This window comes from Ictidomys tridecemlineatus, chromosome 7, assembly GCF_052094955.1.
Source record: "Ictidomys tridecemlineatus isolate mIctTri1 chromosome 7, mIctTri1.hap1, whole genome shotgun sequence".
Taxonomy (NCBI): Eukaryota; Metazoa; Chordata; class Mammalia; order Rodentia; family Sciuridae; genus Ictidomys; species Ictidomys tridecemlineatus.
This window is the reverse complement of record NC_135483.1, coordinates 105,713,588-105,735,646: the sequence shown is the minus strand read 5'-3', so window position 1 is coordinate 105,735,646 and position 22,059 is coordinate 105,713,588. Positions and strand designations below refer to the sequence as shown.

Genomic DNA, 22,059 nt, shown 5'->3' with positions numbered 1-22,059 from the left:
AGAGGAATCAATTCCTGAAGCTCCCTACTCTTCCCTCTTCTGTGACACGGTTATTAATCTACTTTTTGGATAGCTCAGTTTTATTCCCACGGTTATGATTATATTCAGGTTTGTCTCTCTTTTAGAATGAGTTCTGATTATCTATATTCATCTGTAAAGATCATCTGAGTCCATTCAGCAATTTCTTAACCCCTCTTCTTCCATCTCCTCCACATCTGAGACACTGCCCACCCTGTTACTAGCCACATTGCTTTGGGTTTTTTCTTCCTCTCCAGTATAAAGTCACAATGATTTGAAGGCATTGGGTTTGACTTACAGCAAAAGTTTTCATTTTTAATTATAATCAAACTTACAAAGTTCTGCAGATTTTTTTTTTATTACGTAGAATGAATCCAAGTTTATACCTGAATCAATCACACTCCACTCATGCCACTCACTTGCATTACAGGAGAGTTTCTTGAGCATTTGAGGAATGGAGCTCCCAGGAGCAAATGGGGACTTACACATTAACCCTGGGTCCTCCCACAGGGAGCCGTCCCGCCTGTGATACCATCCATCATGTGTACCCTAGCAAAACACACTGGGGCCAGCAGGGCCAGCTAGTGATTTATCTCTTCTGTTGGAGGTTTCAAAAAAAATATCATTTCTGGTATTTATTTATGGTTTGGGATTTTTAACTCATTAATTCCTCTTCTATTACTTATTTCTGTGTCCTACTTTCCTGGAGTTTACCTGAGTCTTCTCTTTTTTAACTTGAATTGAAAGCTTACTTTATTTCTCCTCTTTTCTGCCGAACACTGAAAACAATTTAGGGTCATGAATTTGCTTCATTATCACTTTGGCAGCTCTCCTAGGCCTCCATATGTAGGGTTTTCACATTGCCGTTATTCAGCAATTGCGGTTTCTTTCTGTTTCAAAGTTATTTAGGAAATGGTTGCACTATTTTTTTTTATGTTGATGTTCAGATTTCACACGCACGAAGGTTTGGGGTTTTATTTTTGTTCTTAATCTCCATTTTCACTGCAATGGGGTCAAAGCAATGACCTATACAATTTCTATAAGGTGAATTTTCTTTCTTTTATTTTATTAATTATTATTATTATTATTATTATTATTATTATTATTATTATTATTATTGCTTTTTAATCTAACAAATGAAATACAGTGTCCCATTGGCACTGGAAAGGACATGGCTTCTCAGCCTTAAGGGCACAGAATGCACCTTGTAAACTATGACCACACCACTCAGCGTTCCCTTGTCCTTATGGGTGTGCCGAGGCCTTAGGGAGCTATGCTGTAGCGTTTCACACTCACCATGTTTCTTTCAAGTTTTCCTTATGCTCTTGGGTGCAGCAGAGTCAGCTGATGTTAACCTGAGGCCTGATGTGACTCTGGAATGCTGTCATTTAGGGCAAAGAGAACTGGCAAAAGCTGCAGATTGAAGAAGAGGGAGCACATCCAGGGCAGTGGCCGGGGCCCCTGGGTGCCTGTGGAGCCGGAGGGTGGACCCACTGCTGACACCCTCCGCTTGGTCCATGTTCCCAGGGCATGGCGAGGATGTGAGGTGACTTTCCAGATTCCACTGCTTTAGACAACCGTCTACACAAACTGCTTCAAGACTTGCACAGGAATAGAGCCACCGTGGGCCCAAAGCAGTGGGGACAATTGGTCATGGAATAGAACCTCTGAAAACATGAACTAAAATAAAATTCTGCTGTTTTTGATTCGATCATTTCTGGTATTTAGTGCAGTAACTGGAAGCTGACTAAGAACCATCAAAAGTAGAATGGACCAGAAGTGAACCACCAAAGAGCAAAATAAATGGCGGTACATACAGCGATGCAGACACTTTCCACAAACGTAGCATAATACCAATTAGAAGCAGTAAGATATAAAATAATACAGGCAGGACTACACATAACCTCCAACCTAAATACCTGCTCCTTCCCCAAATCCATCTTCTATACCAAACTGCCCACCTACCCTGTCCTCTTGCATCTCAAATTCAATATGCACAATCTGAATTTCTGATCTACCCCCTCAAAGTATTTTCCTCCCGAATCTCGGTTAATGGCAATTCTACCCTTCTGTTTTCTCAGGTCAAAGACCTTGACTTGCCTTTTCTCTTCCTTTCATAACTCATGTGTAAACCAAACATCTACTGGCTCTGCTTCAAAAATCTTTCCAGAGTCTGGCCAGCTCCATGCTGAATACTGGTCCCAGTCACCATCACTTCTGACTGCATCAATGCAGCATGGCTTGAGATCTCCCTGCTTCCTCCTTGACCCAGTATGATCTAGCTTCAAAAATGCCATATATGGACCCGCCTCAGGGTCTTTGCACCTACTCTTCCCTCCACCTGGAAGACTAGTATGCATTTACCCATGTGGTTTGCTCTACCACTTTTTTCAGCTCTGAGTTTACAAAGCCAGCTTTGTGTTGAGACCTATGGACCACCCTGTATAAAACTTCCCCTCTCCCCATTCCCCTGGTGCTCCCATCCCTAGTCTTATTTTGAAGTTCTTCCACAACTTTCTACATTGTCTTACTTACTTATTAGTTCATCCCTTACTGTTTTCCCCAGCCTGCCACCACCTCTCAATCCGAGCTCCATGAGGGAGGGAATGACTTACTTTCTGTTTGGTGGGTTGCTAAGTCCTTAATGCATGCACTTATTGATTGATTGATTAATACTGGAGATTTAACCCAAGGTGCTTTACCCCTGGAGCCATATCCCCAGACCTTTTTGTGGTTTTAATTTTGAAGACAGGGTCTCAATAAGTGGCTTAAGGCCTCACCTAAGTTCCTGAGGCTGGCCTTGAACTTGCAATCTTCCTGCCTCAGCCTCCTGAGTTGGTGGGATCACAGGCAAGTACCCCTGTGGTTGACACACGCGAGCACACACACACACATACACACACACACACATATTTTTTTAACATAAATTCACTAGAAACCAGAGCCTGAGGTCAAGCACACATGCCAATGTTTCTGAGTGGCAAGAGTGAGGGGAGATAAAAGTGAGTCAGGGAAGGAGGAAAAGCAAAACTTGACCCTGCAGGACCAAGGGAGGTCCAGCCAGAAAGCAGTGAGGCTGAGGAGGAAAGAGACAAGGATGCTGTCTGCTTGCTCTTCTTCCTGGCCAATGCCTGCTCCACGGACACTGCCTTGCCTGTATTCTGCAACCTCTCCAAGCAGCTACCTGAAACAAGGGACCCGAAGATTCCTGGGTCAGGTCCCCATATCAAGCTGCTGACCCAGAAGAAACTTCTGAGGCCCACCCTCAACTCCAGGGAGGCTGAGACTTTGTGAGGCGAGAAGTCAGCCCAGTGGCTATATACCCTAGGGTGGTGGGGACATCCATGGCTAGTCCAAGAGCCATCAGCCAGGACCAGCCAGCCAGGAAGTGACCAAGTGGCCAAAGCCAGGGACAGTAGGCCTGGCAGTGTATGCAATACACAGTTGCCAACAAACAGAGGCACCTTTCTTAGCTGATTTGAAAGGGCACTTTACCTATCATGAGATGTTGGAGCTATTTATTTTAAATGATCATTTTACATTCTAGATATCTTGCCTTATCTTCAAAAGCATTTTCTAGTTTGTGCTCATATGTACATTAATATACCTCATGATACGGTTGAGTGGTTTAATGAAGTGACATCTGATTGCTTAGTGCCAGCCCATCTACACTATGACTTCCTTGTTCCTGAGGACAATTCCTGAATTTCACATTGCTTATTCTTTATTAAATAACTGGAAGTCTGAAATTTGCACCCTAAACCAACTGAAGGATTCTTTTTGGATCCCTTACTTTCCCATGGTTGTCTTTACAATCCTCTCTCAGGTCCCACGTGGAGCACCAATGACCAGCTTGATGGTCACCTAAAAGCAAGGACAGGGATAGGCCACAGGTAACCTCAGACGCTGGCTTTCATCTATTCCTGCACCTCCCTTGCCCATGGCCCTGTCATAGCCAACAGCCCAGCCACTCTGGGCTAGGGCCATTCCTAAACTTTGTGACCAGCTCTAGGAAGACCCCTCTAGCACCTGGTACCAGGGTTTTCTGCACAGGTACAGGGTGTCTGTGTCAACATTATGGGCATGTGTACATGATGACACGGTTAACTACAGACAGTGATTATGGATATAAGTAGTGTCGAGAGGGAGCGTACAGCATGGTAAAAGTTAGTAAAATAATTAAGGACATGATGAGCATCTTTGCTTGAGTCATTTTTAATTATAAGGTCATACGATGTAGTTCACCATGACTGTTTAGCTGCCATCCAGTGAGGCTCCTGGAAGTTTCACTCCTGCTCTAGATCAGCCTGGGCTGCCCAGCACCGTGTGTAGCTGCAGAGTTCTTCAGATGCACAGCCCAGTGGATAGAGAAGCTCCAAGCTTTCACAATGTAGAAAAGCAAGTGATGATCATCCTGGGGAAGAAAACCATGGGAGCTTCATTTTTCATCCTGAGCACTGAAGACTACTATAGAATTAAGGCTGGGTGGGTGGGCTATGCAGCAGGTGGAGTCCAGCTGGGGACCAGGTAGCCACAGGCCTACCGAATGTTAAAGGTACAAGGTGGGAATATGGCCAGAGAATCAATGCCACTCAACCTCCCAAGAAGGCAGGTACAAACGCTCCTATTTATATTCACAAGTGTCTGATGCGAAGGAGGCACTCCTTTGAGACTGGGGGCTCAGATGAGTGGCACAGACAAGAGTCCCTGTCCTGGGGCTGGTCCTGAGGAAGGAAAGGCAAGGTAGGACACAGCCCAGTGCAGGGAGGTGCAGTGCTGTGTGAGGGGAGGTGGAGACACAGCTGCTGTCCCTCAGGGGGTCAGGAACAAAACCCTGACACTGGGGACCAGGGCGGGGCTAGCGAGGCAGGTAGAGTCCCTGGAAGAGAAGGTAACACAAAGGCCCTGCCTGGTGGGTTTGCAAGAGAGTGACAAGCTCCCAGCTCTGCACTAGGGAGGGTGTTACAGCCCTGAGCCTGAGAGTTAAGATGCTGAGAGCCAACAGGAGCAAGGACAGTTACAGGGCTGCAGAGCAGGGACGGGGAGCAGACTGTGGACGGCACCCCTGCCAAAACAAGGTGGGATTCCCATGTATCTTATAAGAAAGCAGAGGGTTGCAGAAGGCCTGCATCTGATACAGGGAACCCTCTGGGATTGGGGAGAGAGACCACAGCCCCCTGCACTCACTGCACAACTGCCTGCCACACCCGAGAGCCAGAACTCAGGGTTCTTGGGATCAGAAATCAGATACATTTACAATGCATCTGCTGTGTGTATTGAGGTGGAAACGGGGTGGAAATCAAGGTCAAGACTGAGAATAGGATTAGGTGTGGGGCTTGGTTTATTTGTAGAAAGTTTCAGACCCAGAGGATGTTGTTGCTGGTCTACATTGACTGACCACAGCCGAGCCAGTACCTGTGTGCACTGTGATTACTGTGTCGGCAGAGCACATCTCCAACACCAGGTGGCTGGCCCCCCTCCTTTCTGGCCTCTGTGGCTGTGTCTGAGTGAGGCTGAGCTAGAATCTCTGACCTAGGTCTGAGGTCTTGTCTGCAGAGGAGCAGCACCTGTAGCTGAGAAGCCCAGGGCAGCTGTCCTTTCTCCTGCCTTCCTGACTCCTTCCTGACCCCCTGACCCCTTCCTCACCCCCTGACCACAATCTACTGGAACACTGTCCACCATGCCTACGAGATACATGCATGGTAAGAGCACATGTTCTTCTGGGATTCCACGATGGTAAAAATTGTGATTGGCCAAGGCCCTGGGGAAGGCACCCCCAACACAGAGACCTCTGCATATCCCCGGCCACCCCCACCCCCAGCACCTCTCCAGCTTTACAGTCTGGCTACCATGGAGCTCAGAACCATGTTCAAACTCAGCCTTAAGAAATAATACAGTTTCTAGCTGGGCACTGTGGCTCATGCCTGTAATCTCAACAGCTCTAGAGGCTGAGGAAGGAGGATCACAGGTTCAAGGCCAGCCTGAACAATTTTGCAAGACCCTGTCTCAAAACAAAAGAAAAAAAAAATGTCTGGGGATGTAGCTCAGTGGTAAAACAGCCCCGGGTTCAATCCCTAGCCCTGGGGGGGGGGGGGGAGAAGAAGAAGAAAAAAAGAAAAAATGTTACAGGTTCTAAATCATCTACTGATGTATATGCTCTACTTTTTATGGACTTACTGTACTACCTTCCTTTCTTCATTTTTAAATACATTCAGCCTTGTTTCAAAAAGAATCCAAAGTTGACAAAGCTACATAGCTAGAATTAGCCAATGTTGAATTATATAAACAAGAAGCTCAGAACAGAGCAAACCAAGTGCACAGAATATGGAAAGCAAGAGGATCATGCTCCCTCAGAGAAATCACCAAAGCATGTTGTGCACAAACATTGGCTCGTCTCCTCCCATGTGCCTGGTGCTTGCCAGGACCTGGGACACCCTGGGGAGGGCCTGCCCAGACCTTTCCCTTCAGCGACCTGCAGAGGAAGGCATCAAGTAACAGTCCAGGGCCAGGAGTGTTGGTGGGTGCTGCCTGCCAAGGGCCAGCCTGGTCTTCAGTGGAAGGAGCTCTCCCCGGCACAGGTCACACAGGGAGGACTGTGAGCTGAGAAACACCTGCTGCAAGCTCAAGCAGAACAGTGAGTGTTCCTGGGGAGGCAAATGCAGGAATGGAAGCTGAGCACCACTAACACGGGTGTCCCAGGAGGGAGCCCTCCCAGGTGAAGTGGAGTTGGCAGGGCCAGGACAGGCCTGAGGCTGCTGGACAAGCTTGCAGTCACCCTTATTTACATTTCCCACGCTAGTGATTCCATGATTACTATATTATATGAGTTCTTCTTGTAAACTACTGTGAATCTGTCAGAGAAGAAAACCAAAGTGGAGTTGCATTGTTGCAGAGAACATAAAAATGCAGTCAGGAGGCCTCGTTAAGCCAAGGGTCAGGCCTATCCACAGCCGAACTTGTGAGTGAGCTGTCTGCGCATACCCACCCCAGGTATGCTGACCTCCTGAACTGGCCCGACTGCAACTTCTCCAAGGAAATTCACCAACATGTGTGTCGGTTTGCAAAACCATCCCCCATGCTTCCTGACACTGTTCAGTCCCGTTCTTACAAGACAGTTTGACCTCTGCTGCACCAATCACCATTCCTGACACACAAGAGACGTCATTAACAGCATCCCCTGCCGTTTAAACTGTAAAAACAGCCACCATCCTATGAAACCTGGGAACACATTTTCAAGGCTGCTTGAATTGGGTGTCCCCTGGATCGGGATGCTAAGAAACCTCAAATAATTGGGACTTTTCTTTGTTCTCAACTAGGTTGATTTTTTTTTTTTTTATCTCTGTGTACAACTCCTTTGTGGAGCAAGGAAGGGCATTCACTAATTCAATGAATGAACATGTTCCTTTCCATCCATTCTTTACACCTGGGCTTGCCTGCTTGCTTTCTCTATGTCCATTACAGCAGGAGCCCTGAGCACATTGCATACAGGGACCACCCGAGCCTCCTGCTTCCCTACCTCCCCCTCTTCCAGCAGGACACAGCTCCCTCCTCAGTCCTCCCGCAGCTCCACCCAGAGATCTAAGCCCCTCACAGAGCACTGGCTCCATCCCATGGTAAGGGCTTGGGCCTAGGCAGTTATGAGCAGGTGAGGGCAGACCCCCATACATCCTGACCCTCGCCCTCCGTCAGCAACTGCTTTAGTTATAGATGAGATGACTTCAACAATAGATATTTATTTCTTGTAGTTCTGGAGGCCAGAAGTTCAAGATCATGGTGTTGGCACGGCCAGGTTCTAGGGAAGGCTCTCAGCTTGCAGATAGCTTCTTGCTGAGTCCTCACACAAGCACTTTGGGGTCTCATCCTTTGAAGACACTAATGCCATCATGGTGGCCCCACAGTCATGACCTTATCTAATCATAATCACTTTCCTAAAGTCCTGCCTCCTAATACCTTCATTGGGAGCTAGGACTGCAAATATGAATGGGGGGTGACATAATTCAGGCTCTAGGAGGATCCTTGAGAACAGCCCCTGAGGCTGGCTCTCCTCTGGCTCTCTCCCTGCAAGCTCACAGTGTAGCCATGGCCCCTGAAAGCAGTTCCTTCTAAAGCCAGAGCCTCCCTAGGTTCCGGTTCAACCCCTGTCTTGCCTCTCAGGCCTCCAGTGCTTACAGGTGTTCTCTCGCATACCCAGAGTTCCCTTCACCTGTCTCACAGTTCTCACCAGTCCCTTTATCAAGGCCCCTTGGCCACACAGGTGGAGTGTACTCTCATTTCTGCTGGATCCTTTCCAGAACATTCTTTGCAGACCAGGCTGCCTCAGTCGGGCTCTTTAATTTGCCAGGGAGAGAGATACGCCTAAGCCACTGTGTCAGGTCCCTAGACCAACCTCAGGTTGGATGATTTGCTAGAAGAACTCACTGGACTGAGAAAACACTGCTATGATCCCCGCTGTGGTTTATCACCGTGAGACAGTTCACACCCAGCGGAGGTAAAGGATGTGTGGGTGACATCCAGGAGGGCAGGCACAAGCTCTCAGGTGACCCTTCCCCATGGGCTGGCACAGAGACATGCTTCATTTTCCCTGCAGTGATGTGTGGGACCCGTGTGATATGTCCCCAACAGGGATTGTCACCTGAGCCTTGGTGTCTGGGGGTTTTATTGGAAGTCAGTTATAAGCACACAGCTCCTGTATGGTTGGCCTCAGACTCCAGCCCCCCAAAGCAAAACCAGGTGTTCCCCATAAATCACACACTGATCTGGCCAAACTGAACTGGCCCCAGGTCCTCAGGCACACAAAAACACTGCTATGGCAGAGAATATTCTCAGTCCTCAGAAGTGATCTCCCAGAGCGTGGCCAAGGGCCAGTTCTGAGGACAAACCCCTCTGGAAAGGGCAGGGTTGGAGCAACCCAGGCCTGCTGGGTTAACCCTTTCTTGCCCAGTGGCACAGCAAACAGCCTTATTAGAATAAGGCACTTGCCAGGACTCAGGGAGGGCTGAACGCTGGGCCTCCAGGGAAGAACTCACTCTCTCAAGGAGCCAGCCTCCCAGCATCTCCATGTGTCTGCCAGCCCCGGGGCTCTTCAAATCCCCTATTTAGGGATTCTGTGGAGACTCCATTGCATTAGAGCAATGACTGAATCAATGGCCACTGGTGATTAATTTGGTCTCCAGCCCCTGTCCTCCTACCAGGGCCAAAGCTAAGAGTACTGACCCTCTAGTCACACAATTAGTCCCTCTGGCAGTCTGCCCTCATGCTCCAAAAGTGACCTCACTGATATAAGCTCAGGTGTGGGTGACAGGGAAACAGAGAGATAATGAAGTGGGCCAAGGATCTGTAGGGAGGGCTGACTGGCCGAGAGGAGGTGCCTCTGAAAGCCGGCAGGTATGAGAAGAGACAGTGACGGGAGGAGATACTGGGGAACAGCCACCCAGCTGCGCAGGACCTGGGCTCCATGGGGAAGGGCCAGGCCCATGGAGATGCCTGGGTGTCCTTGAGCTAAGACCCAAGACATGGAGACCTCACCCAGAGGAAGTGGGGCTGGAAATCCTCCTAATAAGGTGGAGGAGATGTAAGCCCTTGTTTGGAAAAATAAAGTAGCGACCTGTTTGCATGGAGTGGAGAAGCAGGTAGGGAGCTCATTCCTCCAGGCCTGTCACAGAAGTCACCTGCTTGGGACGTGTCCTGTCCTCCACTTTCAGAATCCAGTCTCAAGACTCACCCTGGTACCTCTCCAAGGGAGTTGCCAAGATTGGACTTGGGTTGAAGGTTGTCAAACATGCAGAAAAAAAAAATGAAGGACAGACTCTCTCGGAGTGAACTTCACAGGCGTAGAAAGCAGGAAGCCTGTTGTTGGAGGGAGGCCGGCTCTGACCCAGTCACAGAGTCACAGGTAGTTCACCCAGAGTTCTTTCCAACATCATGGGCCCCCAACAGGCTTCTCTGGCACCTTTCCCGACCCCCTCCAGCAGGGACATGGGGATCTCCCAAAAGCCAGCCCATGGGTCCACATTGCCATCTTTATCACCCTCCCCCCAAGCTGGGCATTTAAACCTCCTGGGTTGCTGTTTATCCATCAGTAAAATGGATAGAATAATATCCGTCTCACCAGGGTGTTATTTGGACTTATTTATTAATGCTGGCAATATACTCAGAGCCCTCAAGATTACAGCAATAGATCACCAGGAAATATTATAGCATCCCGTTGCCATAGAGACGGCTCCATTCTCTGAGCTCCTCCCTGGAGCCTGGCGACAGCATCAGGCTCCGGGGGTTGGGGGAACCAAGCTGCACCAATCGGGGCATTAACACTAACAACAGTGATAATTAAATTACACAGAGAGGAAGCCCATGAAATATGTATGGGAAAGAAATGGGTTTGATTCATTTAGGCAAATGGGCATGTTTTCCCATTAGAAAGGGCTCCCCAGAGCCGATGGCTGGCTGAATGTGGTACTAATTTCTTTAGACAAGGCAGGGGGTGGAGGGTTCTGGTAGGAGCCTAAGTCAGGGGCAAGCATAGGTAGAGATCCCAGTACAACCGCCCTAAAACACAGCCGCCACTCTAGAGGTCGCCTGCAGACGGACCCCATCTGACTCTCATCTACACGGACCGGCAGCTTCCTAACTTTCTCGATGTGACACCGAGGGGGACCCAAGATTGTCATATGATTCAAAGAGACAGAATGAGACAGTTTCCCCCGGCAGTGACCCTGGAGGAAATAGGGTTCCCCCACTTCTTTATGCTGAAGGAATGCCAGGCTTTAGAACTGAGTCGGGTCAGTTCTCTGGACGTCGTTGGCCACCCAATTCCACATCCTGTGGGGACAAGACATGGCCATGTGAACTGGCCCATGGTACAGAAGCAACAAAGTTTCACCCCCCAACTCGACTCGTCAACTTCTTCCTCCTCAGTGGAGGCCAGTGAGTCCAGGCCACCCTCCAGGCAGCCGTGTCCACCCTGAGTGGCCCTACCGCCTCACCAGACCTGGGGACGGGGACTCAGTTCCCCTCCTCCTTTGTGCTCCCTTCCTGCCCAGGAGCAGGATGAACCTCAACTATAACTTTCTGACCCCAGAAACCCCTGTTTGGAGCAGTTGGCCTCCTCAACCAGGAGTCTGGGGAGAGTTTGACCCAGAGGTCTGTATCCCCAAAAGGAGGGGCTGGAAGCCCCAGTTTTGAGACAGACACCCAGCAGGGAGGTGCAGAAATCTCAGATAACCCTAACAAGACAACCCCCATACCTGCACTCTGCAGATGGCCTTCCCCAAGGCGACTCAGTTCAGGACCTGAAAGTCAGGTGCAGGGGACACGTGTCAAGTCCTGAAGTGTCCATTCCCCAATAGCAGCAATGCTGGCTGTGGGCGCTTGCTGCTCCTCTGCTGGCTCACCTAGGAGGAAAGCCGAATATGCCCCAGGCTGCAGCCCTCCTTTCTTGACTGTGTCTCAGAGTCTCCACCATCTGAAGGGATCTCAGGAAAGACTGGTCCAGGACCCATCATTATCCCTCAGTATGAATGTAAATCCCCACGGTGAGAACAAGAAGAGAGCATTTGGTGGGATGTGTGCAGAGTGGACTCTCACCCCATAGGAGACCCTTCAGGATGTGGTGTTACCCTGCCCATATTACAGGTGAAGAAACCAAGGCTCACAGCTGTGTCCCTCCCCATGGCCAAAGAGAGAGGCGCTCATGCCCCGCAGCAGCTCCGTCTCCGAGGGAGACTAGTGCTCTCAGCCACGGTGATTATCATGGAGAGACACGCTTTGCCCAATGCTTCTGGATCTTGAATGTTCCCCAGCTTGGTCCCCATCCTATGGCACTATTATGAAATGGTAGGGAGGAAGGGCCTAGGGGGAGAAAGTTAGATCATTGGGACCATTCCCTGAAAAAAGATATTGGGACCCCAGCCACTTTCTCTCTTTTAACTTTCTGGCCACCAAGATATGAGCAGCTTACTCCTCTACCATGATGTTCTACCTGCCATGATGTTCTGCCTTGATACAGACCAAAACCACAGGGCCAACCAATTAGAGACTAGAACTGTGAAGTAAACTAAGCGGTTTATCTCAGGTATTTTGTTATAGTAGTGGAAATTTGACTAATACGGTGCCCTTGGGTGAATTTCAAGCATGTGCTTATGTATACTGGGTGTGGGGCAGGGCTGCTCCACCCGGGCCACCCCCACACACACCTCCCTCTTCTAGTCAAAAGTTGCATGTCTCCTTTCTCGGGTCCCAGTTATGTCCACCTAGGAGACTTGGGAGCAGCATCAGGCCAACACAGTCCTCAGCGAAATGAGGCCAAATCATGTCAGCCTGAGATCATCTTAGGTTACTTCAGGTCTTTCTGAAAAGGACAGAAAGAGCCATTTCTACCTGTGTGTGCCTGTAATGGCCGGGGAAAATAGCTCTGGAGTCCTGGAGGGCCATGTGCCCAAATCTCAAATGTGGGAAGAAATCCAGTTCTCGCTGATATGCACAGCCCTGGATCTATGAAGATCTACCCACATGATCAGAGAAGGGTCAGGGAGGAACCCTCTCCACAGAGCCACCTGGTACCACCAGGCACCCGTCAGAGGCCCCCAGGGGACATCCCCTGCATGAGAAGTTGCTATCTGGGCCTGGCTCTGGGGTCCTCTAAACTTCTCATAGTAAGGGCTGTGATCCTCCAGAAGGCACATCAGGGTCCCCTAGGTGTCTCCATGGGCAGGGACAGAGCCTCCCACCCACCGCCTGCAGTTAGATCATTGGGATCATTTCTTGGAAAAAGATATTGGGACCCCAGCCACTTCTCTTTCTCTCTTTTTACTTCCTGGCCACCATGATATGAGCAGCTTATTCCTCTATATGCTACCAGCCATGATGTTCTGCCTTGATATAGACCAAAACCACAGGGCCAACCAATTAGGGACTAGAACTACATAAAGTAAACTAAACCTTTTCTCCTTTTAAGTTTATCTCAGGTATTTTGTTATAGTAATGGAAATTTGACTAATACAGTACCCTTGGGTGAATTTCAAGCACGAGCTCAAGGCACTATTATGAAATGGTAGGGAGGAAGGGCCTAGTGGGAGAAAGAACAACTCTATAGAGTCCTAAGCCCAGCCTCTCCCTTCCTACTCAGAAGGGCTCACAGAGCCCTCCACTAAGAGTCTGGCCATCCTTCCTATGGCTATGGGGATAACACGCAGGATGGCTGCAGTTCAGCTGTTAATCCAGCCATCCAACAACATCCGCCCATATCCTGCTGCACACTGGGTACCTTTCCAGACAGGGAGAAGACTCTAGAACCAAGCCAATCGAAACCCCAGCCCTCCCAGAGTTCCCCTTCTCTCCCAGCAGGTGTCTATGTGTGCCTTGGTGAAGCAGGCTGGAGAAACCTGAAGGCCATGTCGAGGAGGTGACAACCGGGGCCAAGGCCCTGAGGCACAACCTGCCCAACGTGTCCAGGTGGTGGGGGGCCCGTTGGTGGAGCTCTCAGTGCCCAGGTGGGAGCCTAGTGCATCTCTTGGTCCCCCTATCCCTGGAGTCTGCAAAACCTGATTGGAGTTGGCCCCGTTCTGCTGATGAGAAAACTGAGATTCAGATCTTAGATGATTTTCCAAAGGTCACGCACTCGAGTGCATGATCTAATTCCAGGTCGGCCTGGTTCCAAAGCCTGTGTCTGCCCATGTGAACAGCACCTTCGTGCTCAGAGACCACAAGCTGTTGTCAGGTCTGACATGTTCCCCGAGGGCCAAGGCGTCGGAGGCTTGGACCCCAGCCCATGGCACTCTTGGGAGGTGGGGCCTACTGGAGGAATGTCAGGTCACTGGAGGTGTGCCTTTGAAGGGGACATGGGGACCCAGCCTCCACCCACCTCGCTCCCTTTGCTTCCTGTGCACCATGGGGTGAACACTCCTCATTCACCACAGGTCCTGCCACGATGCACTCTGCCACCCACAGGCCCAAAGCCACACGGCCCAGCAACCATGAGCCAAAGTAAACCCTGCTTCCTTATAAGTTGTTTATCACCAGTATTTGTCACCGTGACAGAAAGCTGACAGCTCCTCACCACGGGCTCACCCAGCAAGCCTTGGCATCGGTGTCCCTCCCGAGGAATGAATGTGATGGCGCACGCCTGTAATCCCAGCAACTCAGGAGGCTGAGGCAGGAAGATCGCAAGTTCAAAGCCAGCCTCAGCAATTTAGCAAAGCCCTGAGCAACTTAGCAAGACCCCGTCTCAAAATAAAACAATAAAAAGGGCTGGCATGATGTTCTGCCTTGATATAGACCAAGTGTTAAAGTACCTCTGGGTTCAATGCCAGGTACCAAAAAAAAAAAAAAAAAGTAATCCCAATTAGTGTCTCTTTGCCCAGTTTTGCCCAGCTCCAGGCCAGTGCCAGCATCTTGATTGACAAGCAGGGGCTACACCCACCTCCATCCTGTCTCCAGAGGTGCTCTGGTCCATACCTGGTTTGTTTGGCCTTCCCGAAAGGGTGGCAGCAGAAAGACATTGGTACTCCCAGGTCTGCCCCAGTCCATCTCTGCAGATTCCTCACACCCTGCCCTCTCCCTGTGGGTGAAGGCACATCAGGGTCCCACTAGGTGTCTACAAGGATCTACATGCCCAGGTGCTGGGTATGGTGTCCCTGTGCCTAAAAGGTTCTCCATGGCCACTCCTGCTTCTGAGATTCAGCTCAAATGCTGCCTCCCCAGGGCCTCCTTCATCCCAGGCTGTGACAGTCCTCCTAGAGGAATCCCTTCAACATTCTGCCCACCACGGGGTGGCCTTTGTTATAGCCACAAGGCTCCAGGCAGACTTTTGGTCCCCAAAACAACCCCCACATCCTACTACCCTCTGTCTCCAGAAAGCCACCAGCAAGCCTCCAAGAAAGTGTCTGGGGACAGAACCAAGCCCTGTTTGCACATCCAGCAAAGTGTTTGCTTTTTTCCGAGAGTGCTGCAAATCCATTTCCCTGACAGTGATGGGAATGGGTATTGTCAGTGGTGGGGAGAGCACATTATGAATGATTCCACTTGAGTCCATTTTTAAAAGGAGGAAATCAATATGCTCTTCCCGGCATCGTCTGCTCCCCTCACCTGACCTCTCCGCTCAGGCCCCAGCTGCTTCGGCAGTTACCCTCTCTCCTCTCTCCTCCTTCCTTCCCAGAAGGGGCTGGACCTTTCTCAGAACCACTGCCAAAGCCTCAGGGAAGTGGAGCTTCTCTTCCAGGGAAAGTGCTGGTTGCAGGTCTCAGTACCCATGCTGGTCTTGGGGTAGAAGAATCGAATCCCCCAGGAGGCCCTGTGCTGGAGGAACCTTCCAGGACTCTGTAAATACACTCAGTGCCTGCTGAGTGCTGGGCACCGGCCCACATTCACACATGTTGTTTGCAAACCTTTCAGGGCCACCAGGACATCACTCCAGGATCTGCCCTAGATCTTCACCTGGGAGGTGAGGAAACGGAGCATCGGGAGCAAAACGACGCCCAGGGACACTCTGTTCACAGGTGGCAAAATCTGGGTGATCAGTGCGGGTGTCTGTTTCAGTTCTCTGGGCCAGTGTGGGTCTCAGAGCTGCACCTGATGTGGGAAAAGCTCAGCACTGTCACTCACTGGCTATGTGACCCTAGACAAGCGATTAATATTTGCAAACCTCTGTGCCTTGTACCTCCCCAACCCCTCTGCCCATACTAAAGATTGAATCCAGGGCACTCTAGCACTGAGCTACATCCCTGGACCTTTTAAAGTTTTGTTTTAAAATTTTGAGACAGAGGTCTCATGAAGTAGTCCGTGCTGGCCTCAAACTTTAGATCCTCCTGCTTCTGACTCCCAAACAGCTGGGATTACATCTGTGCATCACCACACCCAACACAGGCCTTTAAAACAGGACTGGCCCAACTTCCTGGGTGCAGCATTAGAAGACTGGAGGAAGGGCCTGTGGCTAGCACCCCGCCATAAATGATGCAGCCCATCACAGTTCCTGTCCCCTCCTCCACCTGGTCTCCACCAACCTCAGGCCTGCACATGTTCCCAGAGCAGACAAAGGTGTCCAAAGGTGTCGTTGGTCTCACCACACACCTTCCGGGATGCCCATGACTTCAATGACGCAGCAGGATACGTCCTGTTGGCCTCAGGCTCATGTGAAAAGTAAATGTTCAGCCAAGTGTGGTGGCCACACACCCATAATCCCAGCCACTGGGGAGGCTGAGGCAGGAGGATTTCAAGTTCAAGGCTAGCCTCTGCAATGTAGCAAGACTCTGTCTCAAAATAAAACTTTTTAAAAGGACTGGTGTGTAATTCAGTGGTAGAGCACCTGTGGGTTAAAAAAAAAATGTATTCAATTAGAATGCTCTTTACTTGATTAACTTCCTCACCCTAAATTTAGGCCATTCATCTTTCTCTTCTGCTTTGGAAGCATCAGCATCACTATGATTCTACAAAAAAAAAAAAAAAAAAAAGAAAGAAAGCAAAGACCACAGGCAGAGACCTGAATCTCAGATGTTTGTGTGACCTGAGACTCTGTCTTTTCCTCTTTGGGCCTCAATTTGCCCTTCTGTGAAATGTAAGAGTTGAGCTCTATGAATCTCTAGGGCCCTTCCGTTGAGATCAGTTCTCCTTTCTGGGCAAGCTAGAGTTTCTGAGGACCCTGAATTCATCAGGATTTGCATGCCTGCCTGCCCCGGCTGACAACCACAGCACCCCAACCTGTAGACCACAGATGCACAGAGCTCACACTGCGAATCACACAGCAAGGATGGGGCTCCACTCATCCCCAGGCCAGGCTGGAGTTTGGGAATCACCCCTGGAATTGTGCTGATCTCAGAGAGAGGAAGAAAGAACTCTGGAGAGCCTCATTAAATGCTCAGCCTGGAAGTCACCCTCAACTCCTCGCTCCCCCTAACAGTTAAGCCCAGCCAGGCACACTCCTGTAATACTAGTGACTCAGGAGGTTGAGGCAAGAGGATCACAAGTTTGAGGACAGCCTCAGCAATTTAGCTAGAACCTATCTCAAAATAAAAAAATAAAATAAAAAGGGCTGGGGATGTTGCTCTGTAGTTAGAACACCCCTGGGTTCAAATCCCAGTACCGCACGCGCGCGCACACACACACACACACACACACACACACACACACACACACAAATTAATTAAGCCAAAACTAATTCCTAGATTATTCCACCCAACCACAAAGAAACCAGGACATGCTACCTTCCACATGCCCATAAAGTGGAAAACTAGCAACAACAGCAAACGGTCCACTGAATGCCATCACCTCCACCCAAACCAGTCACTCCTGAGTTTCCCACGGCAGGGACTACCTGGTGAAGATAATGAAGGAAGCACACAGACGCTGCAGGACCCTTGCACTGGCTCTCAGCCCTCACAGAGAGGAAGAAGAAACCTAGACATCTCATTGGGATCCTGAGGGCTGGAGGGCCCAGGGAAGGGGCTGCGCAGACAGAGAGCTGCCTGGGCACTGGTTGGGTGGAAAATCTAGATTTTCCATGATTCCCATGAGTGCCCTGCATTAGAGCATCCTCACAGGGCACTGTGCACAGGGCAGCTTCATGGTGTTGGCCAGCACTTGGGAGGTCCAGGATTTGCAGAGATGCACTAGTATGGGGGTGGGGGGTGCAATAGAAGTGGTGGGTGGGGCAAGAGGGAATGAAAACTGTGTCATTGCTGGTCCTGTGGTTTCATTCTCCTCTGCTAGGACCTAAGGCATCAATGCTCCTGGGGGCAGCCCAAGGGGGCCTTCCTGGGAAGCCCGGGGATTGACGGGTGCAGGAGAGAAGGCTCTGAGTAGTTTCAATGACTACCTCTGCATCATTCAACCACGCCAGCCTCAGTCATAAACAAATACCGGCCCAGTGCTGTCAGACACCATCTGTTCAGTCACTCTTGTCTCATTTAATGAGCTAGGGTTGGACAGGAACAGCACCAGTCCTTGGGCAAGGGGTTGGGACCCAATGCTGCCATTCTGGCCCTCTACCACCCTGGGTCTCTATGGACTCTCTGGCACCAGGCCTTGGGCACAGCTGTGAGTGGAACCCACACTAAGAGCTGCATCATTGGGCTGGCAGGTCACAGCGTCACCAGACAGTAGAGGGTCTCAGGTGGGGGTCTTTGGCATCCACGCTTACTGCTCCAATTGTTCGGGTCCATGGAAGTCCTGACTTGCCCCTTGCTGGCTCAGGAGAGAAGCGAGTGCCTAGAGACCCACAGCTCCCCGCACACACTTCCTCAGGAGCCAGGCAGGGTGCTTGGGAAGGTCTGCCAGTGTCTCCACTGGCCTGCTGGCAGCCACATTAAATGTCCCTCCCCACTCCCAGGCTGTGGGTGTGCTCCACACTGTGCTTCCTCCTCCATACCACCCCCCACTCCCTGCCCACACACCCCCAAAGGCAAAATTCCTGTCTTTCACAAAGCACAATTGCAAGGATGAGGTCTGCTTTTGTCATTTACTTTTTGAACAGTCCTCCCTTGGTGTCCACAGGGGAGGATTGTGCAAAAAGGAGGCCACAAATACCAAATCCTTGATGCTCAGGTCCTGTCTATAAAATGATGTCTTATTTGCATATTAAAAAAAAGCATATCCTCCTATATGACTTAAATCTTTAGATGACTTACGGGCACCTGATACAATGTAAATACTCTGTCAATAGTTACACAGTGCTATTTAGGGTCTAATGAGGGTTGGATTCTGTACATGTTCAGCAGAGTCTTGATGTTTTTTCTAAATGTTTTCTTTCTGAAGTTGGTTGATCCCGGAATGTGGAATCCACAGATGTGGAGGGCCAACTATTCTTAAGGTTATGTCGCAAGGATTTGATCCTGTTAATTCCCATGTTTGGCAAACCTTTTAATGGCTCCGTCACATCCCCAGGGCAAGGATTGATGTCTCCCCTTTTGACCCATGAGTCCGGCACAGGCTGAGCCTGGGCATGCTCGGGAAGGTTTGTGGAAAGGGATGAATGAATTCATTGACACCCACCTCATACCAACACGATAACAGCATTCCACTTGCCCTATTTTTTCACTAACTTTTGTCTGTAATAGGGAATTTATTAAATTAGAAAAAGAACTTGAGAAGAAAAACAAAATCCCCCTTCCCATATTGATATACTTCCTTCCAGCCTTTTCTTCTAGGCATAACTTGTCTGTTTACAAAGCAAAATTGCAAGGATATGATTTGATACGATATGACTTCTTAGCCTACTCTTTGTATTTGAGGTTCCCTGGCAAGTATCTTCTCATGTTAATTCATACATTTATCAAACCTTAATGTCTGCCACGGTTTTAGATGGCCGTTTCCCTTATGTGAACATTAAGTAATTTCCAGTTTGGGGGCTGCATTATTAAAGCCAAGATCTCTCTGGACAGGAATTACTTTTGCATATCCAAATAGGCTGGGGCAGATTTGCACACCTGCCCTCCTTGCACAAGGTCCCTACTCACCCTGGCCTCTAGAGAAGATCCAGGAATTTCCTCCTTCAGGCTCTTCCTTGCTTCCTGGAGGAAATTGCCCCAGTAGGTCCTGGCCCTGCTCTCTTGCCCCTTGGGCTCCCTCACACCTGCTGTGTGAGACCTGAGTGAGCACCAATTGTTCTGCCCAGGCAGTTCGCAGATGCCCCCAAGCAGGGCTCACCAGCAGTACCAAGTTACAGGGAAGGCCCCTCCAGACTGTGTACCTAGCACACCAGAGCAAACAAGAGAAGCAGAGAAAGTCCAGGATAATGAGAAAGAGAGAGAGAGAGAGAGAGAGAGAGAGAGAGAGAGAGAGAGAGAGAGAGCACTACAGAGGTCAAGGAGAGCACTGGGAGGGGAATGAGGAGAAGCAGGTCCTGGCTGGTGGGGCCCCTCTCTGTGACGGCTGACCTGACCTCTTCACAGCACTGGGAACACTCCCCAAGGCATCAGAGACAGCCCCAGATGGCTCCCAGGACCTTCCAGGCCTCTGACCAGGATGGATCAATAACTGCTCTTTGGTCCTCGAGCCATCTTGTCTGCTCTGGATAGAGGCAAGAGCAGCTGTTTCAAGTGACATCAGCATGTGGCTCAGAATAAGGTTACTCTCTAGGCCCCAAGCGTTGGGGTTCCCATGTCAGGTCCGTCCCCACCTCTGCTTCTCTCTGACAGCTCCCTGCAGCCATGGAGTGGCCCCTTGACCATTTTCCCAGCAGCACTTGGGGTGACCTCCCAGTTCCCTGTCTCCACTTCTGGAACCGAAGTGGCCCAGCCTGGAGCAGCCCTGACCCTAGCAACAGAGGGCAGCCAACACTTCGGGAAGGACACATGTGAGCATCAGAACCATGACATGGGTCCCAGGTGGAAGCCACAGGGCTCAAGGGTCAGCACCAAGGCTGGATGTACACAAAACTGCCCTTCCAGGTAGTGCCAAGACGTGCCAAAGAGTGGACAGGGAGGAGTAGATGCAGGACCCAGAAGCCCTCAAGGCCCTGTAACACTGAGCCCCAGTCTCAGAGGTCTCAGCCACCCAGGGCATCTCCAGCGAGGGCCTGAGCTCAAGGGAAGACAAAAACTCATGAGGCCCATGTGCCAGCCACTGACAGACGTCCCCCGGGATCCCCGAGTACTGAGGATGGAAGGCTGGGGCCCAGGGAAGGAGGCTGCAAGAGCAGGAGAGCAAAGCAGGAAAGCCAGGGGTCCTCAGGCTGCCGGAAGGGCTGCAATCTCCCAGGGCCTGTCTCAGTTACAGAGATCCACCAGACGAAGGCCACGGCTTTCTCATGCACTGCCTGAGGAGGAAGTATAAAGCCAGGCCATCTGAGCTCACCAGGGGCCACCCCCTGAAGTCCACTCTAGCCCAGCCCTCCCTGGAAATGAGCTGGGCCTGTCATTAGTCTTCTCCAACACCCCATCTTCCTGCCTGGCCCCGCTCAGTGCCAAGGTCATTCCCTAGAAATCATTCTGCTGCCCAGTAAACTCTCAGAGACTGCTTCCTCGAAGCCTGTGGGTGGCAATCATGGACAAATACCAAGGCTGATGCCGAGTGGCAGCCTGGGGCAGCCTGGCCCCTGTCTCAGCAGCCCTCTTTGTCCTCAGCAGCCCTCTTCCCGGCACCCCTAGGATGCCATGGCCCTCAGTGGGTGGCGCTCTGCATATTCTCGCTCTCTACCCACTTTGTCATTTGTTCACTGCTGCTGATCTCTGAAGTTCTGCTAGAAGCCCGCTCCATGAGCTCGCTCCACTGGCGACCTCAGCCCTGCCCTCATCTCGGCTTGTGGCTCTCCAGACTAGGACAGCTGTGACCCAGGAGTTCAGTCGTCATGGATGAGAAATAGGTCCCACTGGACACAGTCAGGGGAGCTGCCCCAGTAGCTGGCGGAGCTTGGATGGAGAACAGGAGGGGGGATTTCTCCTCCATCACACAGAGAACTGGCGGGGAGCAAGGAGCTATAGGAGCGCCACTTCATTGTGAGACCCCCTCCTCATATGAATGTGGCCACAAAGAGCAGAAATTCCACAAGGAAGAAAGGAGTCATTGGATGGAGTGGAGTGTGGCCATTGTGGGGAAGGAGCAGGGTCTAGACTGGCAGTGGTGTTAGTATCCACAGTGCCAACTGAGTTGGTTCCATCTGAGGGCTGTGAGGAAAGGATCTGTCCCAGGCTTATAGAGGGACAGATAAGATCTGTCCCTTATAGATCTCTTTGGCTTAGAGATGGCCAGCTTCTCCCCATCTTCACGTCATCTTCCCCGTGTGTCTGTGGCTTCATTGTCTCTTCTTAAGAGACTCCGGTCATATAGGATTAGGGTCCCCCGCAAGGAGCTCATTTATACTTGATTACTTCCGTACAGACCTTGTGTCTAAATGAAGTCATATTCTGAGAGCGCGGGGGTTAGGACTTCAGCGTAGGAGTATGGGTGGGACCCAGCCCAGCCCACAGCACCATGCATGGGCTGGACTTGTGTCACCTCGTTAAGATCCAGGCAGAGCTCAGCCTGGGTTGGCAGGAAATATGCTGGCGGCTTCTGTGCATCCACATGGGCCACTGGCCACCAGGGTAGTCACCGGCTGCTCCTTGTAGCCACCCA

The 22,059-nt window shown here is 50.5% G+C and overlaps 1 long non-coding RNA gene across 1 annotated transcript; it reads right to left on the bottom strand.

The window, feature by feature from the left end:
- Positions 1–4,217: 4,217 nt before the first annotated feature.
- On the bottom strand, positions 4,218–14,245 carry LOC144365525 (uncharacterized). Its single transcript, XR_013424052.1, has 2 exons — positions 11,262–14,245; positions 4,218–4,432 (listed from the first exon to the last, which is right to left on the bottom strand). It is a non-coding gene; the product is annotated as an uncharacterized LOC144365525 (long non-coding RNA).
- Between the last annotated feature and the right edge of the window lie 7,814 nt (positions 14,246–22,059).